At 34.6% G+C, this 8433-nt stretch overlaps 1 pseudogene; it reads right to left on the bottom strand.

Moving 5' to 3' along the window:
* LOC110268495 overlaps nt 1–5474 on the bottom strand; it is a 24890-nt pseudogene extending 19416 nt beyond the window's left edge.

An 8433-nucleotide genomic window follows, 5' to 3' on the forward strand; every position in this document is an offset into this window, starting at 1 on the left:
TTCAAGCCAGCAGATTGCACACCAAATTAAAAGTTTGTCACATATATCATATATGAGATCACCCTCATTAATAATTTTTTATTGAGGTAATGATGGTATAACATTGAGACATTAGTGACAACATTAAGTACACTTATTCTAAACATTCGGGATAAAAATGATTCTTTTGTCTGAATAGTAGTTTTGAAGGTCTTTGTGTCATGGTTGACTTAGAAACTAGAAGTATTCATACATGTTTTGTTGTACAAAATATTTTCGCTTAACCGCGCAATCCACGGAAGCTTGGTCAATATGTGCAAATTACACGAGGCAACTGCAAATTAAACAAGACTACTCCACACTTTGCACTTCACACGATTCTGCTCTAATCTAACTCTTCAATTTCAAAATTGACCTAGCTAGCCAATGTGTGTTAATTCCAGAGGCAGTGATATACAAAACATGAACCATTAATGTTATTATTGCTGAACTAATTAAGGTAAAAGGTTCACGCGGTAGTAATAAGACGTAAGTCTGCGTTATAACTTAATACGATAAATATTGAGTTAAATCTCACAGTAGTCCCTAAATTTACACTCGAGTTTTAAAGTGAACTCTGAAATTAATAATTACTCAAATTCGTCCCTAAAATTGTTTTCTGAGACTCATAGTGGTTCCTAAAATAATTTCTGTCTATCCTTATCATTAGAGAGGAATGAAACGACGTCCATTTTCTTCAAATGCATGATAGCTTCTTTAGACCTCCCCACAATGCAAAAATCATTCATGATGCTGGTGTTTGTGATAACATTGTCTTCTAAACCATTCAACCGCATCCTAATCATCATCTTCATGGCCTCGTCCACATTCTCATCCAAGCAAAGGCCTTCAATCAACGCATTATAAATGAACACATTTGGATGACAACCCTATTTTACCATCTCCTCCATACACTCCAAAGCTTCGCAGAACTCACCTTTTTTTGAATATCCATCAATCAAAATGGTATAAGTCACCATATCCGGCTTACAACTCTGACCCCCTACTTTCATTATTCTATCAAAAATCCTCTTGGCACCCTCCATATCACCATTCTTACAAAACCTGTGAATCAAAGTGTTGTAAGTAACCGAATTGGGCGCATAGCGCATTTCATCGAACACCTTGAGTACACTGTGGACCATGTCTATTTTGTAGAAGCCCCTAATCATGGTAGTATAAGTGAACACGTCGAGCTCAAATACACCCTCCTCCACAACCTGGTCAAAAATAAACTTTAACAAATTGATCCGATTGGCTCTTACAAGAACACCCAAGACGGCGTTACAGGATAACAAGTATTAGCCATGTGAAAAGCTCTTGGCTTTGTGGAACCAGTAAATGGCGCCCCTGATATCACCATGATTGCCGAGAGCAATGATGAATTTGCAAATGAAGGAGTCGGGGAGGTTGTTGGAGCGGTGGAGAAGAGGGAGTGAGAGAGAAGGGAGTCGGTTATGCGGTGTAACAGTGGTGCGTGTGAGAGTAGTTGTTGGGATTGGGTTGGAGGTTGGAGGCCCAATTGAAGAAGAATAGTGCTGGTTGGGGAGGGGACTCAAAAGGGTTTTCTTAAATACAAAATGACGTGATTTCAGTCATCTCCAATGGTAAAGATGGACGGAAATTATTTTAGGGATTACTATGAGTTCTGAAAGACGATTTTGGAGACAAATTTGAATAATTATTAACTTCAGGGATCACTTTAAGACTCAAGTACAAGTTTAGGAATTACTTTGAGATTTAACTCATAAATATTTTTTAAATTCCGTTAAAAAATCAACAGATGTACCTAACAATAAGTCAACAAATAATTTTAAATTGTACTTTACATGAATAAACGACTTAATTAAAAATAGTTTAAATAATAAATGACTATATTAAAAGTAGTTTATAAATAAATTATTTTATTTTTGGATTTTTAGTTCTAAAAGTATTTATTTTAAAAGAAATATGATAAAAAAAAATTTATTATGAGAGAAGTCATTATTTTTAACTTCTCTATAAGCTCCTAAATAGCTTCTTAAAAAGCTGCAATTTGGTTTTGAAAATTGCACGAGACATTAATACTACTATTTTTCATAAGTCAAAAGCTCAAAAAATTTACTTTTAAAGCTTCCCGACGGGCCTTTACTCTAATTCAACTTTTACCATTTATTACGCAAACTCTAATTCTTCTTTCCAAAAAAACTTCGAAACTCAAAAAAAAAATACCAAAACATAAGATAAATAATCATCCAAATTCTAAGAAAAAAAACATACAAAATATAGGAAAAAGAATCATCCAAAACTAATAAAAAGAATCATCCAAATCCTAAAAAAAAACATACAAAACATAGAAAAAAGAATCATTTAAAACTAATAAAAAAATTATTGTATCTAATTGTTTTTGCCAAAATATAACTGGATATTTCTTCTGTTAAGTATTAGGATTTTTTTTCATATTAAATGGACGTTTTTTTTTATATACTTTTGCAATTGTTCAAGAACAGCCCATGCTCTACCACTCTTTTTTTTTTTGAACAACTCCTGAAACTGAACCAGATTGTACTTCCAGCAGAACTGCACCACCTCCATTGGCATCGCAAGGTCACTACCGCCGAACCCTGACATGAGCTTCGTTTCGTCGACTACCACAACGAACTTGTCGAAGATGGCCTCCACCATCTTCTCGCAGAGAAGAACGTCGTCGCGGCTTTTTACAAGGTTGAGGTCGAGTCCACCTCGTCGATGCCGTCGATGGCGAGTATTGTCGTCGATGACAGAGAGCGGGATTCTAAGGGAGCGTGCTTGCTCCTCAGTGCGTTTGGAGGTAGGGACGCCGATGATGTTGGAGAGTTGACCGGTGGAGCGGAGATGACCAAGCTTGGCGACGACGAAGGCGGCGGTGGAGCCGGTGCCGAGGCCGAGGACTATGCCGGACTTGACGTACTCCACGACCCTGTCAACGGCGAGCTTCTTGAGGTCATATTGGGTGAGGGCAGGGCGGCGAAGAGGGCCTGAGGTTAAGGGAGAAGGGTCTGTGTGTGTTGTTGTTGGGAGTGTGTAGGTTAATGTGGGAGAGAAGAGAAATGCTTTTACAGTTATTAATTAGGTTTGCTTATCAGTTTCTTTTATTCGAATTTTGAATTTAAAAAATTTAAAATTAATTATTAATAGTTATAATTAATTGAGTTGTTCAATTCTTAGCTGATTAGACACTTAATTTCCTATACTTTTCCATATTTTTTCCACCTTTCATACATGTTATGATTGATCATCGTAATGATTCCACATTTCGTCAAACGGACAATAAGTAGCTTTTGAAAGAGAGACAGGAGATTGAGAGATAGAGACTGAAATAAGTTCTAAACTCTTTTAGTATTGTGTTTAGTGTAAAATGCACAAGATTGAGTTATGTCTCATATCCTATTTGATTTGAGATAAAAATAGAGATTAATTAAAATATTTGAAATTACTAAAATATCTTTATTAATTAAAAAAATAAAAAATTCTAAATCTAGCCATCCCTTTCCCTTCCCCCCTCTTCCGTCATCATTCATGAGTTTCGCTGTTCGTTTTTGTTGATGACAGAAAATTCACTGTTCTTCTCTAGTTCACTTTTCTGTTTTATTTTTCTTTTCTATTGTGTTGTATTGATTACTAAAGTTGAGTTGTGTTAGATTTACTTTTTTTGCTATTGTATCGATTACCGAAGAGGAGGACGGTAATGGCTGAAAAATATGGGGCGGCGATAGTTGGAGGAGAAGGGAGATGGTGGTTGTGGGAGGATAGAATTGAAATTTAAAAGGTTGAATGAGGGTATTTTTAGAAGAAATTATTGTTAAACTTCACTCTACGTTTTTTAAAATTTTGGTTTCATGTATTTTCATTTTGTAAAAGTATTGAAGGGATTAAAATTTTTAAGAACAGAAATTAAAATTTAATTTTCAATCTCTAATCACCAAATATAAACAAATTTCTGGATAATCTTAAAGCTAATCTTTCGAAGGAATATGAAGAAATTCTCACACAGGAGAAATTATTGTGGTTCCAAAAATCAAGGTGCAAGAAAATTGAATTTTGTGATAGAAATACTAAGTATTTTCATAGTATCACTATGGTGCGTAGGAGGAGGAACAAAATCACTTCTCTGCAAGATGATTTGGGTAATTGGATTACTGATAGAGATTCTCTAAAAATAATGGCTACGTCTTACTGTATTAATTCTCCAGGGAGGGATGGTATACATGCGGTCTTCTATCAAAGTAAGTGGGATTCGGTAGAGACTTATTTGTACAGATTGGTTGAAGACATCTTCTCTCACCCTCATAAGGTAGGAGAGATAAATAAGACACTAATTATTTTGATTTCAAAATTTGAACCTGTTTTCTCTCTCAAACAAATGAGGCCTATCAGTTTGTGTAATGTTTCTTATAAGGTTATTACCAAGTTGCTAGCCAGACGTCTGAGAAGAGTGATAGAAAAATTGATTTCTTCTACTCAATGCAGTTTTGTTTCTGGAAGGCACAGTTCAGATAATATTATAATTACCCAATAAGTTATTCACTCAATGAGAAACAAGAAAGAAGTCAAAGGATGGATGATAATTAAAATTGATTTAAAAAAGACTTATAATAGGCTTAAATGGAGCTTCATGAGAGACACCTCCTTGATATTGGTATACCCCATCATATCATTGATCTTGTTGTTGCTTGTATTTTCACTGTTAGAATGAGAGTGCTTTGAAATGGAAAGGCTCTTGATGAATTCTTGCCGTCTAGAGGGATTCGTCAAGGCGACCCCTTATCCCTGTACATTTTTGTACTTTGTATGGAAAGGCTGTCCCACCTCATAAATGCAGCTGTGGAGCATAACTTTTGGAAATCCATCTTAATAAAAAAAGGTGGACCAATTTTGTCTCACTTATACTTTGTTGATGATCTTATTCTCTTTGAGGAGGCTAAAATGGATCAAACTGAAGTCATTAAGAAGGTTCTTGATGCCTTTTGCCAAAGCTCGAGCCAGAAAGTGAATAATAAAAAGACCCGCATCTTTTTCTCTAACAATGTTGGTAATTGTGTTTGAAGCGAAATTAGCAACACTCTTAATTTCACCAGAACTGATGACCTTGAAAAATACTTAGGAATTCCTCTCCTGCACACAAAAGTTAGCAATATTACATATAGTGGGATCATTAATAACATCAATGCCAGACTCAATGGTTGAAAAGCCTCTAATTTATCTCTTGCCAGAAGAACCACTCTGGTGAAATCTATCATTTCCTTTATTCCTAGTATACTATGCAAATTGCTTATCTGCCTTCTTCTACTTGTAATTTGATTGACAAAAAATACAAAAAAATTTTTTGGGGTGATACAGAGCAAGTTAAGAAGATCCACCTTATTAGTTGGAAGCAAATTAGTAAGCTCAAGAATGCTAGTGGTCTTGGAATACGTCATGCCAAAGACCTCATCCATGCTTTTATGATGAAAGTAGGTTGGGGTCTCATTGAAAAAAATGATACTTTATGGGGAAGAGTCATAAGAGCTAAATATAATTGTGGAAGTGATATTTTACCCAATATTACAAGAAAAAGAAACTCTTTCAATTTGTGGAAGGGCATTTGTGCAACTTGGGATAAGGTGGCAGAAAATACAACTTGGAGAGTTGGTAATGGATCTCGAATCAGATTTTGGGAGCACAACTGGGTGCCAATTATTGGGAGATTTGACTAACATGCAACTAAGGTAATTACTCCTACTGATAACTATACAAATCTAATGGATTTTCTTGCTATCTCAGGTGATTGGGATGAAAAGAAGCTGCAAGAGTATCTCCCGAAGCAAGTGGTGGGCAGCATCTTAGCCATATCTCCGCCCTCTCCTTGGAAGAACTCTGATCGTGTTGCTTGGGCGCCCTCTGCCAATGGAATATTTAACCTATAAAAATAGCTTATAACGCTATTCTTGAGGAGTAAGCACCTTCTGATAGAGTGTTCAAGTTGGCATGGAGCTGGTGCGGTCCGAAAAGAATTAGAGCCTTCTTTTGGTTAGTTGCTCACGAAGCCATTATAACTAACATGGAAAGGAGAAGAAGGTATTTGTCAATTAATCTTAATCGTCCGAGGTGTGGTGATGTTGAAGAATCAACCATGCACGTGCTTAGAGATTGTACTCTAACTAAAGAGACATGGAGACTTTTATTTTCTCAAAATAGTGATCCAGAGTTCTTCAACTTATCTACTCAGAATTGGCTCATTAGTAACTTGACAAAGGATAAAGAGTGGGCCACACGTTTTGGTGTTACAATCTCATCTCTTTGGTATAGCCGCAATAAATGGGTCTTTGAAGGAGCTTATTCATATCCAGTAACTATCTATGAGTTGGTTAACATAAGAACACAGGAGATCCTCAATATAATGAAGAAATTCAAAATTACAAAGAAGAGTCAAGAGTGTCTTATTAGATGGATATCTCCTCCAGAAAAATTTATTAAGCTCAACACAGATGGATCATTTTATATACATAACAATAATGCAACATGTAGAGGCTTGTTCCGAGATCATTTGGGTAGGTTCATCTCGGCTTTCTCTTGCAACCTTGGAAGTTGTTTAATTATGCATGCAGAATTATGGGGTATTATTAAAGGGTTTCAGATAGCTATCACTAAAGGGATGCAACATATTATTGTTGAGTCTGATTCACTTATGGCTATAAAGTTTTGTAAAGAATGGTATCCTTCCACTCATCCTTGCATTACTTTGATGGAAGATATTAAAATTTTGTCAAGAAAAATTCATAATGTGAGATGGAGCCATTCGCTCAGAAAAGCCAATTATGCAGCAGACCATATAGCAAAGAAGGGACAAAAACTTCCTTCCGATCTTATGTCAACTTTATCTTTTGATTTGTTTGGATCTCTTATATTGAGAAGATCTTATTTTTCTTTGTTTTGTTTTTATTTTTTTTGAGATTTATAACTCCGTTGATTCACCAATCCTTCCATCTCAATTTTAATATGGTGAAAACTCAGGTGCAGTCGACTTCACGTGAAGTTAATAGTCGAGAGCCGTTAGATAAAAATTTAGTCAAATCAATCAAATCATCTAATGGCTCTTAGTTATCAACTTCACGTAAAGTCGACTGCACCTGAGTTTCCATCTCTCAATATCCTTCCCCCAAATGCTACCTTAAAGCAGTACTAATTCAATCGAAATAATACACTTAATTAATGCTAAAATATAAAAGTAAGGAAATAAATGAAGTGCTACTCAATTTAGGCAAAGTTAGTTAGTAAGATGTGTAGTTAGGGTTTTATGATTGGGCTTCCTTTTCCATCAAATGTTGCTATTTTATAATTGGGCATTCTACTTTTGTTGCTTCATCTATATTCTGCGTGGACCATTGATTGAGCCCATTAATCAATAATCATGTACGCTCACCAAAATCAGCAATAACATTTGTACAAAAAAAATAAAAATAAAAGACTTGTGCATATGTGCCGCGGTTATTATGATCCACAAACCATAATCCAATTTGGAAGAAAGTGCATTACTGCATTTAATCAAATTTGTTGTGATTATATTTTAGGAAACATTTCAAGTGCACCGGGAGTACCGGTGCACCAGTTGTTTTAACCATTGATCTGAATTATAAAAAATATATATAATATATATTAATTGAAATCAACGGTTAAAATAACTGGTGCACCGGTACTTCCCGGTGCACTTGAAATGTTTCCTATATTTTAATACCAAAAACATTTTGTTATGATTATACAATACATACATGTACACACTTGACACAAGATACAAACACTTTTAGTAACCCTAAATATTCAATTACCAACTACCGCTTATAACTAAAGTTCCCTTGTTTAAAGGGAGTTGTAAAACAACACCCCACCCCCCACCCCAAAAACCCAATTATCTCAATCAAAGTATCTGCAAATATTATTAACTTTAAATAAAATACATTAAGAAATGGCTTTACAATAAAATGGAATCGTGTGTATATATACCAGTAAAGTAAAAGTATGCTTCGAGGGGTGAACTTTTTGTTTTTAATATTGGAGTGGTAACTATGTTTTTTAAAAATATAAATTGTTGGGGTGTTATTCAGTTATTTTTAAATGTAGAATTGTTTAATTAGAGAAATAAAAATTAGACCATCCAATTTATTAGAAATATAAAAATCGAACTGTCTGATTTGTAGAAGTATATAAATCGGACCGTCCGATTTATATTAAAAAATTTGAGATACAAAAAAATCAGACCTTTCAATTTATATACTTTTCACAATTTTAAAAAATACCAAAAATTATAATGTTAGAATATATCATCACTTTTATTTCTATACCCAAAAAAAATAGCCTCGAGCGGCATTTCATAAAAATATTTAATTATTATTATTATTATTTGAACAAATAAAGGTCTCA

This window comes from Arachis ipaensis, chromosome B10, assembly GCF_000816755.2.
Source record: "Arachis ipaensis cultivar K30076 chromosome B10, Araip1.1, whole genome shotgun sequence".
In the NCBI taxonomy this organism is placed as follows: Eukaryota; Viridiplantae; Streptophyta; class Magnoliopsida; order Fabales; family Fabaceae; genus Arachis; species Arachis ipaensis.